General features: G+C 41.9%; 14 pseudogenes; all 14 read right to left on the minus strand.

The window, feature by feature from the left end:
- Window positions 1-848: 848 nt before the first annotated feature.
- On the minus strand, window positions 849-966 carry LOC142719918 (5S ribosomal RNA; annotated as a pseudogene).
- Window positions 967-1,221: 255 nt separating this feature from the next.
- Window positions 1,222-1,337, minus strand: LOC142720036 (5S ribosomal RNA; annotated as a pseudogene).
- A 629-nt stretch (window positions 1,338-1,966) lies between these two features.
- Window positions 1,967-2,080, minus strand: LOC142719943 (5S ribosomal RNA; annotated as a pseudogene).
- Window positions 2,081-2,708: 628 nt separating this feature from the next.
- Window positions 2,709-2,826, minus strand: LOC142719910 (5S ribosomal RNA; annotated as a pseudogene).
- Window positions 2,827-4,754: 1,928 nt separating this feature from the next.
- On the minus strand, window positions 4,755-4,871 carry LOC142719938 (5S ribosomal RNA; annotated as a pseudogene).
- Window positions 4,872-5,314: 443 nt separating this feature from the next.
- Window positions 5,315-5,428, minus strand: LOC142719944 (5S ribosomal RNA; annotated as a pseudogene).
- A 1,174-nt stretch (window positions 5,429-6,602) lies between these two features.
- On the minus strand, window positions 6,603-6,720 carry LOC142719851 (5S ribosomal RNA; annotated as a pseudogene).
- A 441-nt stretch (window positions 6,721-7,161) lies between these two features.
- Window positions 7,162-7,277, minus strand: LOC142719875 (5S ribosomal RNA; annotated as a pseudogene).
- A 5,089-nt stretch (window positions 7,278-12,366) lies between these two features.
- LOC142719857 (5S ribosomal RNA) lies at window positions 12,367-12,483 on the minus strand (annotated as a pseudogene).
- Window positions 12,484-16,086: 3,603 nt separating this feature from the next.
- Window positions 16,087-16,203, minus strand: LOC142720014 (5S ribosomal RNA; annotated as a pseudogene).
- A 999-nt stretch (window positions 16,204-17,202) lies between these two features.
- On the minus strand, window positions 17,203-17,319 carry LOC142719859 (5S ribosomal RNA; annotated as a pseudogene).
- A 999-nt stretch (window positions 17,320-18,318) lies between these two features.
- LOC142719860 (5S ribosomal RNA) lies at window positions 18,319-18,435 on the minus strand (annotated as a pseudogene).
- A 629-nt stretch (window positions 18,436-19,064) lies between these two features.
- Window positions 19,065-19,178, minus strand: LOC142720011 (5S ribosomal RNA; annotated as a pseudogene).
- Window positions 19,179-19,992: 814 nt separating this feature from the next.
- Window positions 19,993-20,109, minus strand: LOC142719818 (5S ribosomal RNA; annotated as a pseudogene).
- Window positions 20,110-20,522: the final 413 nt, after the last annotated feature.

Genomic DNA, 20,522 nt, shown 5'->3' on the forward strand with positions numbered 1-20,522 from the left:
GAGAGCAGGCACATTCAGCTTAGAATGGCCATTGACATTAAATGCTTTAATCCATAGTCCTTTTTAATCGATTGTGAAACAAAATCTAAACGACATAATAAAAAGTCAACCGCACCACGGATTCCCAGACAGTCTCCCACACTAGTACTAGCGAGGCCTTAAGCTGTGTAACTTCTGCGATCTGACGAGAGCAGGCACATTCAGCTTAGAATGGCCTTTGACATTAAAAGCCTTAATCCATAGTCCTATTTAATCTATTGTGAAACAAAATCTAAACAACATAATAAAAAGTCAACCGCATCACGGATTCGCAGACAGTCTCCCACACTGGTACTAAGGAGGCCTTAAGCTGTGTAACTTCTGCGATCTGACGAGAGCAGGGACATTCAGCTTAGAATGGCCATTGACGTTATATGCTTTAATCCATAGTCCTATTTAATCTATTGTGAAACAAAATCTAAACGACATAATAAAAAGTCAACCGCACCACGGATTCCCAGACAGTCTCCCACACTGGTACTAGCGAGGCCTTAAGCTGTGTAATTTCTGCGATCTGACGAGAGCAGGCACATTCAGCTTAGAATGGCCATTGACATTAAATGCTTTAATCCATAGTCCTTTTTAATCGATTGTGAAACAAAATCTAAACGACATAATAAAAAGTCAACCGCACCACGGATTCCCAGACAGTCTCCCACACTGGTACTAGCGAGGCGTTAAGGTGTGTAACTTCTGCGATCTAACGAGAGCAGGCACATTCAGCTTAGAATGGCCATTGACATTAAATGCTTTAATTCATAGTCCTTTTTAATCGATTGTGAAACAAAATCTAAACGACATAACAAAAAGTCAACCGCACCACGTATTCCCAGACAGTCTCCCACACTGGTACTAACGAGGCCTTAAGCTGCATAACTTCTGCGATCTGACGAGAGCAGGCACATTCAGCTTAGAATGGCCATTGCCATTAAAAGCCTTAATCCATAGTCCTATTTAATCTATTGTGAAACAAAATCTAAACAACATAATAAAAAGTCAACCGCACCACGGATTCCCAGACAGTCTCCCACACTGGTACTAGCGAGGCGTTAAGGTGTGTAACTTCTGCGATCTAACGAGAGCAGGCACATTCAGCTTAGAATGGCCATTGACATTAAATGCTTTAATCCATAGTCCTTTTTAATCGATTGTGAAACAAAATCTAAACGACATAATAAAAAGTCAACCGCACCACGAATTCCCAGACAGTCTCCCACACTGGTACTAGCGAGGCCTTAAGCTGTGTAACTTCTGCGATCTGACGAGAGCAGGCACATTCAGCTTAGAATGGCCATTGACATTAAAAGCCTTAATCCATAGTCCTATTTAATCTATTGTGAAACAAAATCTAAACAACATAATAAAAAGTCAACTGCACCTCGGATTCCCAGACAGTCTCCCACACTGGTACTAGCGAGGACTTAAGCTGTGTAATTTCTGCGTTCTGACGAGAGCAGGGACATTCAGCTTAGAATGGCCATTGACGTTAAATGCTTTAATCCATAGTCCTATTTAATCTATTGTGAAACAAAATCTAAACGACATAATAAAAAGTCAACCGCACCACGGATTCCCAGACAGTCTCCCACACTGGTACTAGCGAGCCCTTAAGCTGTGTAACTTCTGCGATCTGACGAGAGCAGGCACATTCAGCTTAGAATGGCCATTGACATTAAATGCTTTAATCCATAGTCCTTTTTAATCGATTGTGAAACAAAATCTAAACGACATAATAAAAAGTCAACCGCACCACGGATTCCCAGACAGTCTCCCACACTGGTACTAGCGAGGCGTTAAGGTGTGTAACTTCTGCGATCTAACGAGAGCAGGCACATTCAGCTTAGAATGGCCATTGACATTAAATGCTTTAATTCATAGTCCTTTTTAATCGATTGTGAAACAAAATCTAAACGACATAACAAAAAGTCAACCGCACCACGTATTCCCAGACAGTCTCCCACACTGGTACTAACGAGGCCTTAAGCTGCATAACTTCTGCGATCTGACGAGAGCAGGCACATTCAGCTTAGAATGGCCATTGCCATTAAAAGCCTTAATCCATAGTCCTATTTAATCTATTGTGAAACAAAATCTAAACAACATAATAAAAAGTCAACCGCACCACGGATTCCCAGACAGTCTCCCACACTGGTATTAGCGAGGCCTTAAGCTGTGTAACTTCTGCGATCTGACGAGAGCAGGCACATTCAGCTTAGAATGGCCATTGACGTTAAATGCTTTAATCCATAGTCCTATTTTATCTATTGTGAAACAAAATCTAAACAACATAATAAAAAGTCAACCACACCACGGATTCCCAGACAGTCTCCCACACTGGTACTAGCGAGGCCTTAAGCTGTGTAACTTCTGCGATCTGACGAGAGCAGGCACATTCAGCTTAGAATGGCCATTGACATTGAATGCTTTAATCCATAGTCCTCTTTAATCGATTGTGAAACAAAATCTAAACGACATAATAAAAAGTCAACCGCACCACGGATTCCCAGACAGTCTCCCACACTGGTACTAGCGAGGCCTTAAGCTGTGTAACTTCTGCGATCTGACGAGAGCAGGCACATTCAGCTTAGAATGGCCATTGACATTAAATGCTTTAATCCATAGTCCTTTTTAATCGATTGTGAAACAAAATCTAAACGACATAATAAAAAGTCAACGGCACCACGGATTCACAGACAGTCTCCCACACTGGTACTAGCGAGGCCTTAAGCTGTGTAACTTCTGCGATCTGACGAGAGCAGGCACATTCAGCTTAGAATGGCCATTGACATTAAATGCTTTAATCCATAGTCCTTTTTAATCGATTGTGAAACAAAATCTAAACGACATAATAAAAAGTCAACCGCACCACGGATTCCCAGACAGTCTCCCACAATGGTACTAGCGAGGCCTTAAGCTGTGTAACTTCTGCGATCTGACGAGAGCAGGGACATTCAGCTTAGAATGGCCATTGACATTAAATGCTTTAATCCATAGTCCTTTTTAATCGATTGTGAAACAAAATCTAAACGACATAATAAAAAGTCAACCGCACCACGGATTCCCAGACAGTCTCCCACACTGGTACTAGCGAGACCTTAAGCTGTGTAACTTCTGCGATCTGACGAGAGCAGGCACATTCAGCTTAGAATGGCCATTGACATTTAAAGCCTTAATCCATAGTCCTATTTAATCTATTGTGAAACAAAATCTAAACAACATAATAAAAAGTCAACCGCACCACGGATTCCCAGACAGTCTCCCACACTCGTACTAGCGAGGGCTTAAGCTGTGTAACTTCTGCGATCTGACGAGAGCAGGGACATTCAGCTTAGAATGGCCATTGACATTAAATGCTTTAATCCATAGTCCTTTTTAATCGATTGTGAAACAAAATCTAAACGACATAATAAATATTCAACCGCACCACGGATTCCCAGACAGTCTCCCACACTGGTACTAGCGAGGCCTTAAGGTGTGTAACTTCTGCGTTCTGACGAGAGCAGGCACATTCAGCTTAGAATGGCCATAGACGTTAAATGCTTTAATCCATAGTTCTATTTAATCTATTGTGAAACAAAATCTAAACGACATAATAAAAAGTCAACCGCACCACGGATTCACAGACAGTCTCCCACACTGGTACCAGCGAGGCCTTAAGCTGTGTAACTTCTGCGATCTGACGAGAGCAGGCACATTCAGCTTAGAATGGCCTTTGACATTAAATGCTTTAATCCATAGTCCTTTTTAATCGATTGTGAAACAAAATCTAAACGACATAATAAAAAGTCAACCGCACCACGGATTCCCAGACAGTCTCCCACACTGGTACTAGCGAGGCCTTAAGCTGTGTAACTTCTGCGATCTGACGAGAGCAGGGACATTCAGCTTAGAATGGCCATTGACAATAAATGCTTTAATCCATAGTCCTTTTTAATCGATTGTGAAACAAAATCTAAACGACATAATAAAAATTCAACCGCACCACGGATTCCCAGACAGTCTCCCACACTTGTACTAGCGAGGCGTTAAGCTATGTAACTTCTGCGATCTAACGAGAGCAGGCACATTCAGCTTAGAATGGCCATTGACATTAAATGCTTTAATCCATAGTCCTTTTTAATCGATTGTGAAACAAAATCTAAACGACATAATAAAAAGTCAACAGCACCACGGATTCCCAGACAGTCTCACACACTGGTACTAGCGAGGCCTTAAGCTGTGTAACTTCTGCGATCTGACGAGAGCAGGCACATTCAGCTTAGAATGGCCATTGACAATAAATGCTTTAATCCATAGTCCTTTTTAATCGATTGTGAAACAAAATCTAAACGACATAATAAAAAGTCAACCACACCACGGATTCCCAGACAGTCTCCCACACTGGTACTAGCGAGGCCTTAAGCTGTGTAACTTCTGCGATCTGACGAGAGCAGGCACATTCAGCTTAGAATGGCCATTGACATTAAATGCTTTAATCCATAGTCCTTTTTAATCGATTGTGAAACAAAATCTAAACGACATAATAAAAAGTCAACCGCACCACGAATTCCCAGACAGTCTCCCACACTGGTACTAGCGAGGCCTTAAGCTGTGTAACTTCTGCGATTTGACGAGAGCAGGCACATTCAGCTTAGAATGGCAATTGACATTAAAAGCCTTAATCCATAGTCCTATTTAATCTATTGTGAAACAAAATCTAAACAACATAATAAAAAGTCAACCGCACCTCGGATTCCCAGACAGTCTCCCACACTGGTACTAGCGAGGCCTTAAGCTGTGTAATTTCTGCGTTCTGACGAGAGCAGGGACATTCAGCTTAGAATGGCCATTGACGTTAAATGCTTTAATCCATAGTCCTATTTAATCTATTGTGAAACAAAATCTAAACGACATAATAAAAAGTCAACCGCACCACGGATTCCCAGACAGTCTCCCACACTGGTACTAGCGAGGCCTTAAGCTGTGTAATTTCTGCGATCTGACGAGAGCAGGCACATTCAGCTTAGAATGGCCATTGACATTAAATGCTTTAATCCATAGTCCTTTTTAATCGATTGTGAAACAAAATCTAAACGACATAATAAAAAGTCAACCGCACCACGGATTCCCAGACAGTCTCCCACACTGGTACTAGCGAGGCGTTAAGGTGTGTAACTTCTGCGATCTAACGAGAGCAGGCACATTCAGCTTAGAATGGCCATTGACATTAAATGCTTTAATTCATAGTCCTTTTTAATCGATTGTGAAACAAAATCTAAACGACATAACAAAAAGTCAACCGCACCACGTATTCCCAGACAGTCTCCCACACTGGTACTAACGAGGCCTTAAGCTGCATAACTTCTGCGATCTGACGAGAGCAGGCACATTCAGCTTAGAATGGCCATTGCCATTAAAAGCCTTAATCCATAGTCCTATTTAATCTATTGTGAAACAAAATCTAAACAACATAATTAAAAGTCAACCGCACCACGGATTCCCAGACAGTCTCACACACTGGTACTAGCGAGGCCTTAAGCTGTGTAACTTCTGCGATCTGACGAGAGCAGGCACATTCAGCTTAGAATGGCCATTGACATTAAATGCTTTAATCCATAGTCCTTTTTAATTGATTGTGAAACAAAATCTAAACGACATAATAAAAAGTCAACCGCACCTCGGATTCCCAGACAGTCTCCCACACTGGTACTAGCGAGGCCTTAAGCTGTGTAATTTCTGCGTTCTGACGAGAGAAGGGACATTCAGCTTAGAATGGCCATTGACATTAAATGCTTTAATCCATAGTCCTATTTAATCTATTGTGAAACAAAATCTAAACGACATAATAAAAAGTCAACCGCACCACGGATTCCCAGACAGTCTCCCACACTGGTACTAGCGAGGCCTTAAGCTGTGTAACTTCTGCGATCTGACGAGAGCAGACACATTCAGCTTAGAATGGCCATTGACATTAAATGCTTTAATCCATAGTCCTTTTTAAACGATTGTGAAACAAAATCTAAACGACATAATAAAAAGTCAACCGCACCACGGATTCCCAGACAGTCTCCCACACTGGTACTAGCGAGGCCTTAAGCTGTGTAACTTCTGCGATCTGACGAGAGCAGGCACATTCAGCTTAGAATGGCCATTGACATTAAATGCTTTAATCCATAGTCCTTTTTAATCGATTGTGAAACAAAATCTAAACGACATAATAAAAAGTCAACCGCACCACGGATTCCCAGACAGTCTCCCACACTGGTACTAGCGAGGCCTTAAGCTGTGTAACTTCTGCGATCTGACGAGAGCAGGCACATTCAGCTTAGAATGGCCATTGACATTAAAAGCCTTAATCCATAGTCCTATTTAATCTATTGTGAAACAAAATCTAAACAACATAATAAAAAGTCAACCACACCACGGATTCCCAGACTGGTACTAGCAAGGACTTAAGCTGTGTAACTTCTGCGATCTGACGAGAGCAGGGACATTCAGCTTAGAATGGCCATTGACATTAAATGCTTTAATCCATAGTCCTTTTTAATCGATTGTGAAACAAAATCTAAACGACATAATAAAAAGTCAACAGCACCACGGATTCCCAGACAGTCTCCCACACTGGTACTAGCGAGGCCTTAAGCTGTGTAACTTCTGCGATCTGACGAGAGCAGGGACATTCAGCTTAGAATGGCCATTGACATTAAATGCTTTAATCCATAGTCCTTTTTTATCGATTGTGAAACAAAATCTAAACGACATAATAAAAATTCAACCGCACCACGGATTCCCAGACAGTCTGCCACACTGGTACTAGCGAGGCCTTAAGCTGTGTAACTTCTGCGATCTGACGAGAGCAGGCACATTCAGCTTAGAATGGCCATTGACATTAAAAGCTTTAATCCATAGTCCTATTTAATCTATTGTGAAACAAAATCTAAACAACATAATAAAAAGTCAACCACACCACGGATTCCCAGACAGTCTCCCACACTGGTACTAGCAAGGCCTTAAGCTGTGTAACTTCTGCGATCTGACGAGAGCAGGGACATTCAGCTTAGAATGGCCATTGACATTAAATGCTTTAATCCATAGTCCTTTTTAATCGATTGTGAAACAAAATCTAAACGACATAATAAAAATTCAACAGCACCACGGATTCCCAGACAGTCTCCCACACTGGTACTAGCGAGGCCTTAAGCTGTGTAACTTCTGCGATCTGACGAGAGCAGGCACATTCAGCTTAGAATGGCCATTGACATTAAATGCTTTAATCCATAGTCCTCTTTAATCGATTGTGAAACAAAATCTAAACGACATAATAAAAAGTCAACCGCACCACTTATTCCCAGACATTCTCCCACACTGGTACTAGCGAGGCCTTAAGCTGTGTAACTTCTGCGATCTGACGAGAGCAGGCACATTCGGCTTAGAATGGCCATTGACCATAAATGCTTTAATCCATAGTCCTTTTTAATCGATTGTGAAACAAAATCTAAACGACATAATAAAAAGTCAACCGCACCACGGATTCCCAGACAGTCTCCCACACTGGTACTAGCGAGGCCTTAAGCTGTGTAACTTCTGCGATCTGACGAGAGCAGGGACATTCAGCTTAGAATGGCCATTGACATTAAATGCTTTAATCCATAGTCCTTTTTAATCGATTGTGAAACAAAATCTAAACGACATAATAAAATTTCAACCGCACCACGGATTCCCAGACAGTCTGCCACACTGGTACTAGCGAGGCCTTAAGCTGTGTAACTTCTGCGATCTGACGAGAGCAGGCACATTCAGCTTAGAATGGCCATTGACATTAAAAGCCTTAATCCATAGTCCTATTTAATCTATTGTGAAACAAAATCTAAACAACATAATAAAAAGTCAACCACACCACGGATTCCCAGACAGTCTCCCACACTGGTACTAGCAAGGCCTTAAGCTGTGTAACTTCTGCGATCTGACGAGAGCAGGGACATTCAGCTTAGAATGGCCATTGACATTAAATGCTTTAATCCATAGTCCTTTTTAATCGATTGTGAAACAAAATCTAAACGACATAATAAAATTTCAACAGCACTACGGATTCCCAGACAGTCTCCCACACTGGTACTAGCGAGGCCTTAAGCTGTGTAACTTCTGCGATCTGACGAGAGCAGGCACATTCAGCTTAGAATGGCCATTGACATTAAATGCTTTAATCCATAGTCCTTTTTAATCGATTGTGAAACAAAATCTAAACGACATAATAAAAAGTCAACCGCACCACGGATTCCCAGACAGTCTCCCACACTGGTACTAGCGAGGCGTTAAGGTGTGTAACTTCTGCGATCTAACGAGAGCAGGCACATTCAGTTTAGAATGGCCATTGACATTAAATGCTTTAATCCATAGTCCTTTTTAATCGATTGTGAAACAAAATCTAAACGACATAATAAAAATTCAACCGCACCACGGATTCCCAGACAGTCTCCAACGCTGTTACTAGCGAGGCCTTAAGTTGTGTAACTTCTGCGTTCTGACGAGAGCAGGCACATTCAGCTTAGAATGGCCATTGACGTTTAATGCTTTAATCCATAGTCCTATTTAATCTATTGTGAAACAAAATCTAAACAACATAATAAAAAGTCAACCACACCACGGATTCCCAGACAGTCTCCCACACTGGTACTAGCGAGGCCTTAAGCTGTGTAACTTCTGCGATCGGACGAGAGCAGGCACATTCAGCTTAGAATGGCCATTGACATTAAAAGCCTTAATCCATAGTCCTATTTAATCTATTGTGAAACAAAATCTAAACAACATAATTAAAAGTCAACCGCACCACGGATTCCCAGACAGTCTCACACACTGGTACTAGCGAGGCCTTAAGCTGTGTAACTTCTGCGATCTGACGAGAGCAGGGACATTCAGCTTAGAATGGCCATTGGCATTACATGCTTTAATCCATAGTCCTTTTTAATCGATTGTGAAACAAAATCTAAACGACATAATAAAAATTCAACCCCACCACGGATTCCCAGACAGTCTCCAACGCTGGTACTAGCGAGGCCTTAGGCTGTGTAACTTCTGCGTTCTGACGAGAGCAGGCACATTCAGCTTAGAATGGCCATTGACATTAAATGCTTTAATCCATAGTCCTATTTAATCTATTGTGAAACAAAATCTAAACGACATAATAAAAAGTCAACCGCATCATGGATTCCCAGACAGTCTCCCACACTGGTACTAGCGAGGCCTTAAGCTGTGTAACTTCTGCGATCTGACGAGAGTAGGCACATTCAGCTCAGAATGGCCATTGACATTAAATGCTTTAATCCATAGTCCTCTTTAATCGATTGTGAAACAAAATCTAAACGACATAATAAAAAGTCAACCGCACCACGGATTCCCAGACAGTCTCCCACACTGGTACTAGCGAGGCCTTAAGCTGTGTAACTTCTGCGATCTGACGAGAGCAGGCACATTCGGCTTAGAATGGCCATTGACAATAAATGCTTTAATCCATAGTCCTTTTTAATCGATTGTGAAACAAAATCTAAACGACATAATAAAAAGTCAACCGCACCACGGATTCCCAGGCAGTCTCCCACACTGGTACTAGCGAGGCGTTAAGCTGTGTAACTTCTGCGATCTAACGAGAGCAGGCACATTCAGCTTAGAATGGCCATTGACATTAAATGCTTTAATCCATAGTCCTTTTTAATCGATTGTGAAACAAAATCTAAACGACATAACAAAAATTCTACCGCACCACGGATTCCCAGACAGTCTCCAACACTGGTACTAGCGAGGCCTTAAGCTGTGTAACTTCTGCGTTCTGACGAGAGCAGGCACATTCAGCTTAGAATGGCCATTGACGTTAAATGCTTTAATCCATAGTCCTATTTAATCTATTGTGAAACAAAATCTAAACGACATAATAAAAAGTAAACCGCACCACGGATTCCCAGACAGTCTCCCACACTGTTACTAGCAAGGCCTTAAGCTGTGTAACTTCTGCGATCTGACGAGAGCAGGCACATTCAGCTTAGAATGGCCATTGACATTAAATGCTTTAATCCATAGTCCTATTTAATCTATTGTGAAACAAAATCTAAACGACATAATAAAAAGTCAACCGCACCACGGATTCCCAGACAGTCTCCCACACTGGTACTAGCGAGGCCTTAAGCTGTGTAACTTCTGCGATCTGACGAGAGCAGACACATTCAGCTTAGAATGGCCATTGACATTAAATGCTTTAATCCATAGTCCTTTTTAAACGATTGTGAAACAAAATCTAAACGACATAATAAAAAGTCAACCGCACCACGGATTCCCAGACAGTCTCCCACACTGGTACTAGCGAGGCCTTAAGCTGTGTAACTTCTGCGATCTGACGAGAGCAGGCACATTCAGCTTAGAATGGCCATTGACATTGAATGCTTTAATCCATAGTCCTCTTTAATCGATTGTGAAACTAAATCTAAACGACATAATAAAAAGTCAACCGCACCACGGATTCCCAGACAGTCTCCCACACTGGTACTAGCGAGGCCTTAAGCTGTGTAACTTCTGCAATCTGACGAGAGCAGGGACATTCAGCTTAGAATGGCCATTGACATTAAAAGCTTAATCCATAGTCCTTTTTAATCGATTGTGAAACAAAATCTAAACGACATAATAAAAATTCTACCGCACCACGGATTCCCAGACAGTCTCCAACACTGGTACTAGCGAGGCCTTAAGCTGTGTAACTTCTGCGTTCTGACGAGAGCAGGCACATTCAGCTTAGAATGGCCATTGACAGTAAATGCTTTAATCCATAGTCCTATTTAATCTATTGTGAAACAAAATCTAAACGACATAATAAAAAGTAAACCGCACCACGGATTCCCAGACAGTCTCCCACACTGGTACTAGCAAGGCCTTAAGCTGTGTAACTTCTGCGATCTGACGAGAGCAGGCACATTCAGCTTAGAATGGCCTTTGACATTAAATGCTTTAATCCATAGTCCTTTTTAATTGATTGTGAAAAAAATCTAAACGACATAATAAAAAGTCAACCGCACCTCGGATTCCCAGACAGTCTCCCACACTGGTACTAGCGAGGACTTAAGCTGTGTAATTTCTACGTTCTGACGAGAGCAGTGACATTCAGCTTAGAATGGCCATTGACGTTAAATGCTTTAATCCATAGTCCTATTTAATCTATTGTGAAACAAAATCTAAACGACATAATAAAAAGTCAACCGCACCACGGATTCCCAGACAGTCTCCCACACTGGTACTAGCGAGGCCTTAAGCTGTGTAACTTCTGCGATCTGACGAGAGCAGGCACATTCAGCTTAGAATGGCCATTGACATTAAACGCTTTAATCCATAGTCCTTTTTAATCGATTGTGAAACAAAATCTAAACGACATAATAAAAAGTCAACCGCACCACGGATTCACAGACAGTCTCCCACACTGGTACTAGCGAGGCCTTAAGCTGTGTAACTTCTGCGATCTGACGAGATCAGGCACATTCAGCTTAGAATGGCCATTGACATTAAATGCTTTAATCCATAGTCCTTTTTAATCGATTGTGAAACAAAATCTAAACGACATAATAAAAAGTCAACCGCACCACGGATTCCCAGACAGTCTCCCACAATGGTACTAGCGAGGCCTTAAGCTGTGTAACTTCAGCGATCTGACGAGAGCAGGGACATTCAGCTTAGAATGGCCATTGACATTAAATGCTTTAATCCATAGTCCTTTTTAATCGATTGTGAAACAAAATCTAAACGACATAATAAAAAGTCAACCGCACCACGGATTCCCAGACAGTCTCCCACACTGGTACTAGCGAGACCTTAAGCTGTGTAACTTCGGCGATCTGACGAGAGCAGGCACATTCAGCTTAGAATGGCCATTGACATTCAAAGCCTTAATCCATAGTCCTATTTAATCTATTGTGAAACAAAATCTAAACAACATAATAAAAAGTCAACCGCACCACGGATTCCCAGACAGTCTCCCACACTAGTACTAGCGAGGGCTTAAGCTGTGTAACTTCTGCGATCTGACGAGAGCAGGGACATTCAGCTTAGAATGGCCATTGACATTAAATGCTTTAATCCATAGTCCTTTTTAATCGATTGTGAAACAAAATCTAAACGACATAATAAAAAGGCAGCCGCACCACGGATTCCCAGACAGTCTCCCACACTGGTACTAGCGAGGCCTTAAGCTGTGTAACTTCTGCGATCTGACGAGAGCAGGCACATTCAGCTTAGAATGGCCTTTGACATTAAATGCTTTAATCCATAGTCCTTTTTAATCGATTGTGAAACAAAATCTAAACGACATAATAAAAAGTCAACAGCACCACGGATTCCCAGACAGTCTCCCACACTGGTACTAGCGAGGCCTTAAGCTGTGTAACTTCTGCGATCTGACGAGAGCAGGGACATTCAGCTTAGAATGGCCATTGACATTAAATGCTTTAATCCATAGTCCTTTTTAATCGATTGTGAAACAAAATCTAAACGACATAATAAAAAGTCAACCGCACTACGGATTCCCAGACAGTCTCCCACACTGGTACTAGGGAGGCGTGAAGCTGTGTAACTTCTGCGATCTAACGAGAGCAGGCACATTCAGCTTAAAATGGCCATTAACATTAAATGCTTTAATCCATAGTCCTTTTTAATCGATTGTGAAACAAAATCTAAACGACATAATAAAAAGTCAACCGCACCACGGATTCCCAGACAGTCTCCCACACTGGTACAAGCAAGGCCTTAAACTGTGCAACTTCTGCGATCTGACGAGAGCAGGCACATTCAGCTTAGAATGGCCATTGACATTAAAAGCCTTAATCCATAGTCCTATTTAATCTATTGTGAAACAAAATCTAAACAACATAATAAAAAGTCAACCGCACCACGGATTCCCAGACAGTCTCCCACACTGGTACTAGCGAGGCCCTAAGCTGTGTAACTTCTGCGATCTGACGAGAGCAGGGACATTCAGTTTAGAATGGCCATTGACATTAAATGCTTTAATCCATAGTCCTTTTTAATCGATTGTGAAACAAAATCTAAACGACATAATAAAAATTCAACCGCACCACGGATTCCCAGACAGTCTCCCACACTGGTACTAGCGAGGCCTTAAGCTGTGTAACTTCTGCGTTCTGACGAGAGCAGGCACATTCAGCTTAGAATGGCCATTGACGTTAAATGTTTTAATCCATAGTCCTATTTAATCTATTGTGAAACAAAATCTAAACGACATAATAAAAAGTCAACCGCACCACGGATTCCCAGACCGTCTCCCACACTGGTACTAGCGAGGCCTTAAGCTGTGTAACTTCTGCGATCTGACGAGAGTAGGCACATTCAGCTTAGAATGGCCATTGACATGAAATGCTATAATCCATAGTCCTTTTTAATCGATTGTGAAAAAAAATCTAAACGACATAATAAAACTGCAACCGCACCACGGATTCCCAGACAGTCTCCCACACTGGTACTAGCGAGGCGTTAAGCTGTGTAACTTCTGCGATCTGACGAGAGCAGGCACATTCAGCTTAGAATGGCCATTGACATTTAAAGCCTTAATCCATAGTCCTATTTAATCTATTGTGAAACAAAATCTAAACAACATAATAAAAAGTCAACCGCACCACGCATTCCCAGACAGTCTCCCACACTGGTACCAGCGAGGCCTTAAGCTGTGTAACTTCTGCGATCTGACGAGAGCAGGGACATTCAGCTTAGAATGGCCATTGACATTAAATGCTTTAATCCATAGTCCTTTTTAATCGATTGTGAAACAAAATCTAAACGACATAATAAAAACTCCACCGCACCACAGATTCCCAGACAGTCTCCCACACTGGTACTAGCGAGGCCTTAAGCTGTGTAACTTCTGCGATCTGACGAGAGCAGGCACATTCAGCTTAGAATGGCCATTGACATTAAATGCTTTAATCCATAGTCCTTTTTAATCGATTGTGAAACAAAATCTAAACGACATAATAAAAAGTCAACCGCACCACGGATTCCCGGACAGTCTCCCACACTGGTACTAGCGAGGCCTTAAGCTGTGTAACTTCTGCGATCTGACGAGAGCAGGCACATTCAGCTTAGAATGGCCATTGACGTTAAATGCTTTAATCCATAGTCCTATTTAATCTATTGTGAAACAAAATCTAAACGACATAATAAAAAGTAAACCGCACCACGGATTCCCAGACAGTCACCCACACTGGTACTAGCGAGGCGTTAAGCTGTGTAACTTCTGCGATCTAACGAGAGCAGGCACATTCAGCTTAGAATGGCCATTGACATTAAATGCTTTAATCCATAGTCCTTTTTAATCGATTGTGAAACAAAATCTAAACGACATAATAAAAAGTCAACCGCACCACGGATTCCCAGACAGTCTCCCACACCGGTACTAGCGAGGCCTTAAGCTGTGTAACTTCTGCGATCTGACGAGAGCAGGCACATTCAGCTTAGAATGGCCATTGACATTAAAAGCCGTAATCCATAGTCCTATTTAATCTATTGTGAAACAAAATCTAAACAACATAATAAAAAGTCAACCGCACCACGCATTCCCAGACAGTCTCCCACACTGGTACCAGCGAGGCCTTAAGCTGTGTAACTTCTGCGATCTGACGAGAGCAGGGACATTCAGCTCAGAATGGCCATTGACATTAAAGGCTTTAATCCATAGTCCTTTTTAATCGATTGTGAAACAAAATCTAAACGACATAATAAAAACTCAACCGCACCACGGATTCCCAGACAGTCTCCCACACTGGTACTAGCGAGGCCTTAAGCTGTGTAACTTCTGCGTTCGGACGAGAGCAGGCACATTCAGCTTAGAACGGCCATTGACGTTAAATGCTTTAATCCATAGTCCTATTTAATCTATTGTGAAACAAAATCTAAACGACATAATAAAAAGTCAACCGCACCACGGATTCCCAGACAGTCTCCCACACTGGTACTAGCGAGGCGTTAAGCTGTGTAACTTCTGCGATCTAACGAGAGCAGGCACATTCAGCTTAGAATGGCCATTGACATTAAATGCTTTAATCCATAGTCCTTTTTAATCGATTGTGAAACAAAATCTAAACGACATAATAAAAAGTCAACCGCACCACGGATTCCCAGACAGTCTCCCACACTGGTACTAGCGAGGCCTTAAGCTGTGTAACTTCTGCGATCTGACGAGAGCACGCACATTCAGCTTAGAATGGCCATTGACATTAAATGCTTTAATCCATAGTCCTATTTAATCTATTGTGAAACAAAATCTAAACGACATAATAAAAAGTCAACCGCACCACAGATTCCCAGACAGTCTCAAACACTGGTACTAGCGAGGCGTTAAGCTGTGTAGCTTCTGCGATCTAACGAGGGCAGGCACATTCAGCTTAGAATGGCCATTGACATTAAATGCTTTAATCCATAGTCCTTTTTAATCGATTGTGAAACAAAATCTAAACGACATAATAAAAAGTCAACTGCACCACGGATTTCCAGACAGTCTCCCACACTGGTACTAGCGAGGCCTTAAGCTGTGTAACTTCTGCGATCTGACGAGAGCAGGGACATTCAGCTTAGAATGGCCATTGACATTAAATGCTTTAATCCATAGTCCTTTTTAATCGATTGTGAAACAAAATCTAAACGACATAATAAAAATTCAACCGCACCACGGATTCCCAGACAGTCTCCCACACTGGTACTAGCGAGGCCTTAAGCTGTGTAACTTCTGCGATCTGACGAGAGCAGGCACATTCAGCTTAGAATGGCCATTGACATTAAATGCTTTAATCCATAGTCCTTTTTAATCGATTGTGAAACAAAATCTAAACGACATAATAAAAAGTCAACCGCACCACGGATTCCCAGACAGTCTCCCACACTGGTACTAGCGAGGCCTTAAGCTGTGTAACTTCTGCGATCTGACGAGAGCAGGCACATTCAGCTTAGAATGGCCATTGACATTAAATGCTTTAATCCATAGTCCTTTTTAATCGATTGTGAAACAAAATCTAAACGACATAATAAAAAGTCAACAGCACCACGGATTCCCAGATAGTCTCCCACACTGGTACTAGCGAGGCCTTAAGCTGTGTAACTTCTGCGATCTGACGAGAGCAGGGACATTCCGCTTAGAATGGCCATTGACATTAAAAGCCTTAATCCATAGTCCTATTTAATCTATTGTGAAACAAAATCTAAACAACATAATAAAAAGTCAACCGCACCACGCATTCCCAGACAGTCTCCCACACGGGTACCAGCGAGGCCTTAAGCTGTGTAACTTCTGCGATCTGACGAGAGCAGGGACATTCAGCTTAGAATAGCCATTGACATTAAAGGCTTTAATCCATAGTCCTTTTTAATCGATTGTGAAACAAATTCTAAACGACATAATAAAAACTCAACCGCACCCCAGATTCCCAGACAGTCTCCCACACTGGTACTAGCGAGGCCTTAAGCTGTGTAACTTCTGCGTTCGGACGAGAGCAGGCACATTCAGCTTAGAATGGCCATTGACGTTAAATGCTTTAATCCATAGTCCTATTTAATCTATTGTGAAACAAAATCTAAACGACATAATAAAAAGTCATCCGCACCACGGATTCCCAGACAGTCTCCCACACTGGTACTAGCGAGGCGTTAAGCTGTGTAACTTCTGCGCTCTAACGAGAGCAGGCACATTCCGCTTAGAATGGCCATTGACATTAAAAGCCTTAATCTATAGTCCTATTTAATCTATTGTGAAACAAAATCTAAACAACATAATAAAAAGTCAACCGCACCACGGATTCCCAGACAGTCTCCCACACTGGTACTAGCGAGGACTTACGCTATGTAACTTCTGCGTTCTGACGAGAGCAGGCACATTCAGCTTAGAATGGCCATTGACGTTAAATGCTTTAATCCATAGTCCTTTTTAATCGATTGTGAAACAAAATCTAAACGACATAATAAAAAGTCAACCGCACCACGGATTCCCAGACAGTCTCCCACACTGGTACTAGCAAGGCCTTAAGCTGTGTAACTTCTGCGATCTGACGAGAGCTGGCACATTCAGCTTAGAATGGCCATTGACATTAAATGCTTTAATCCATAGTCCTTTTTAATCGATTGTGAAACAAAATCTAAACGACATAATAAAAAGTCAACAGCACCACGGATTCCCAGACAGTCTCCCACACTGGTACTAGCGAGGCCTTAAGCTGTGTAACTTCTGCGATCTGACGAGAGCAGGGACATTCAGCTTAGAATGGCCATTGACATTAAATGCTTTAATCCATAGTCCTTTTTAATCGATTGTGAAACAAAATCTAAACGACATAATAAAAATTCAACCGCACAACGGATTCCGAGACAGTCTCCCACACTGGTACTAGCGAGGCCTTAAGCTGGGTAATTTCTGCGATCTGACGAGAGGAGGCACATTCAGCTTAGAATGGCCATTGACGTTAAATGATTTAATCCATAGTCCTATTTAATCTATTGTGAAACAAAATCTAAACGACATAATAAGAAGTCAACCGCACCACAGATTCCCAGACAGTCTCCCACACTGGTACTAGCGAGGCCTTAAGCTGTGTAACTTCTGCGTTCGGACGAGAGCAGGCACATTCAACTTAGAATGGCCGTTGACGTTAAATGCTTTAATCCATAGTCCTATTTAATCTATTGTGAAACAAAATCTAAACGACATAATAAAAAGTTAACCGCACCACGGATTCCCAGACAGTCTCCCACACTGGCACTAGCGAGGCGTTAAGCTGTGTAACTTCTGCGCTCTAATGAGAGCAGGCACATTCAGCTTAGAATGGCCATTGACTTTAAATGCTTTAATCCATAGTCCTTTTTAATCGATTGTGAAACAAAATCTAAACGACATAATAAAAAGTCAACCGCACCACGGATTTCCAGACAGTCTCCCACACTGGTACTAGCGAGGCCTTAAGCTGTGTAACTTCTGCGATCTGACGAGAGCAGGCACATTCAGCTTAGAATGGCCATTGACATTAAAAGCCTTAATCCATAGTCCTATTTAATCTATTGTGAAACAAAATCTAAACGACATAATAAAAAGTCAACCGCACCACGGATTCCCAGACAGTCTCCCACACTGGTACTAGCGAGGCCTTAAGCTGTGTAACTTCTGCGATCTAACGAGAGCAGGCACATTCAGCTTAGAATGGCCATTGACATTAAATGCTTTAATCCATAGTCCTTTTTAATCGATTGTGAAACAAAATCTAAGCGACATAATAAAAAGTCAACAGCACCACGGATTCCCAGACAGTCTCCCACACTGGTACTAGCGAGGCCTTAAGCTGTGTAACTTCTGCGATCTGACGAGAGCAGGGACATTCAGCTTAGAATGGCCATTGACATTCAATGCTTTAATCCATAGTCCTTTTTAATCTATTGTGAAACAAAATCTAAACGACATAATAAAAATTCAACCGCACAACGGATTCCGAGACAGTCTCCCACACTGGTACTAGCGAGGCCTTAAGCTGGGTAACTTCTGCGATCTGACGAGAGCAGGCACATTCAGCTTAGAATGGCCATTGACGGTAAATGATTTAATCCATAGTCCTATTTAATCTATTGTGAAACAAAATCTAAACGACATAATAAAAAGTCAACCGCACCACGGATTCCCAGACAGTCTCCCACACTGGTACTAGGGAGGCGTTAAGCTGTGTAAGTTCTGCGATCTAACGAGAGCAGGCACATTCAGCTTAGAATGGCCATTAACATTAAATGCTCTAATCCATAGTCCTTTTTAATCGATTGTGAAACAAAATCTAAACGACATTATAAAGAGGCAACCGCACCACGGATTCCCAGACAGTCTCCCACACTGGTACTAGCGAGGCCTTAAGCTGTGTAACTTCTGCGATCTGACGAGAGCAGGCACATTCAGCTTAGAATGGCCATTGACGTTAAATGTTTTAATCCATAGTCCTATTTAATCTATTGTGAAACAAAATCTAAACGACATAATAAAAAGTCAACCGCACCACGGATTCCCAGACAGTCTCCCACACTGGTACTAGCGAGGCCTTAAGCTGTGTAACTTCTGCGATCTGACGAGAGCAGGCGCATTCAGCTTAGAATGGCCATTGACATTCAATGCTTTAATCCATAGTCCTTTTTAATCGATTGTGAAACAAAATCTAAACGACATAATAAAAATTCAACCGCACCACGGATTCCCAGACAGTCTCCCACACTGGTACTAGCGAGGCCTTAAGCTGTGTAACTTCTGCGATCTGACGAGAGAAGGCACATTCAGCTTAGATTGGCCGTTGACGTTAAATGCTTTAATCCATAGTCCTATTTAATCTATTGTGAAACAAAATCTAAACGACATAATAAAAAGTCAACCGCACCACGGATTCCCAGACAGTCTCCCACACTGGTACTAGCGAGGCGTTAAGCTGTGTAACTTCTGCGCTCTAACGAGAGCAGGCACATTCAGCTTAGAATGGCCATTGACTTTAAATGCTTTAATCCATAGTCCTTTTTAATCGATTGTTAAACAAAATCTAAACGACATAATAAAAAGTCAACCGCACCACGGATTCCCAGACTGTCTCCCACACTGGTACTAGCGAGGCCTTAAGCTGTGTAACTTCTGCGATCTGACGAGAGCAGGCACATTCAGCTTAGAATGGCCATTGACATTAAAAGCCTTAATCCATAGTCCTATTTAATCTATTGTGAAACAAAATCTAAACAACATAATAAAAAGTCAACCGCACCACGGATTCCCAGACAGTCTCCCACACTGGTACTAGCGAGGACTTAAGCTATGTAACTTCTGCGTTCTGACGAGAGCAGGCACATTCAGCTTAGAATGGCCATTGACATTAAATGCTTTAATCCATAGTCCTTTTTAATCGATTGTGAAACAAAATCTAAACGACATAATAAAAAGTCAACAGCACCACGGATTCCCAGACAGTCTCCCACACTGGTACTAGCGAGGCCTTAAGCTGTGTAACTTCTGCGATCTGACGAGAGCAGGCACATTCAGCTTAGAATGGCCATTGACATTAAATGCTTTAATGCATAGTCCTTTTTAATCGATTGTGAAACAAAATCTAAACGACATAATGAAAATTCAACCACACAACGGATTCCGAGACAGTCTCCCACACTGGTACTAGCGAGGCCTTAAGCTGGGTAACTTCTGCGATCTGACGAGAGCAGGCACATTCAGCTTAGAACGGCCATTGACGTTAAATGATTTAATCCATAGTCCTATTTAATCTATTGTGAAACAAAATCTAAACAACATAATAAAAAGTCAACCGCACCACGGATTCCCAGACAGTCTCCCACACTGGTACTAGGGAGGCGTTAAGCTGTGTAACTTCTGCGACCTAACGAGAGCAGGCACATTCAGTTTAGAATGGCCATTAACATTAAATGCTTTAATCCATAGTCCTTTTTAATCGATTGTG

The sequence above is a fragment of the Rhinoderma darwinii genome, unplaced genomic scaffold, assembly GCF_050947455.1.
Source record: "Rhinoderma darwinii isolate aRhiDar2 unplaced genomic scaffold, aRhiDar2.hap1 Scaffold_487, whole genome shotgun sequence".
NCBI classification, from domain to species: Eukaryota; Metazoa; Chordata; class Amphibia; order Anura; family Rhinodermatidae; genus Rhinoderma; species Rhinoderma darwinii.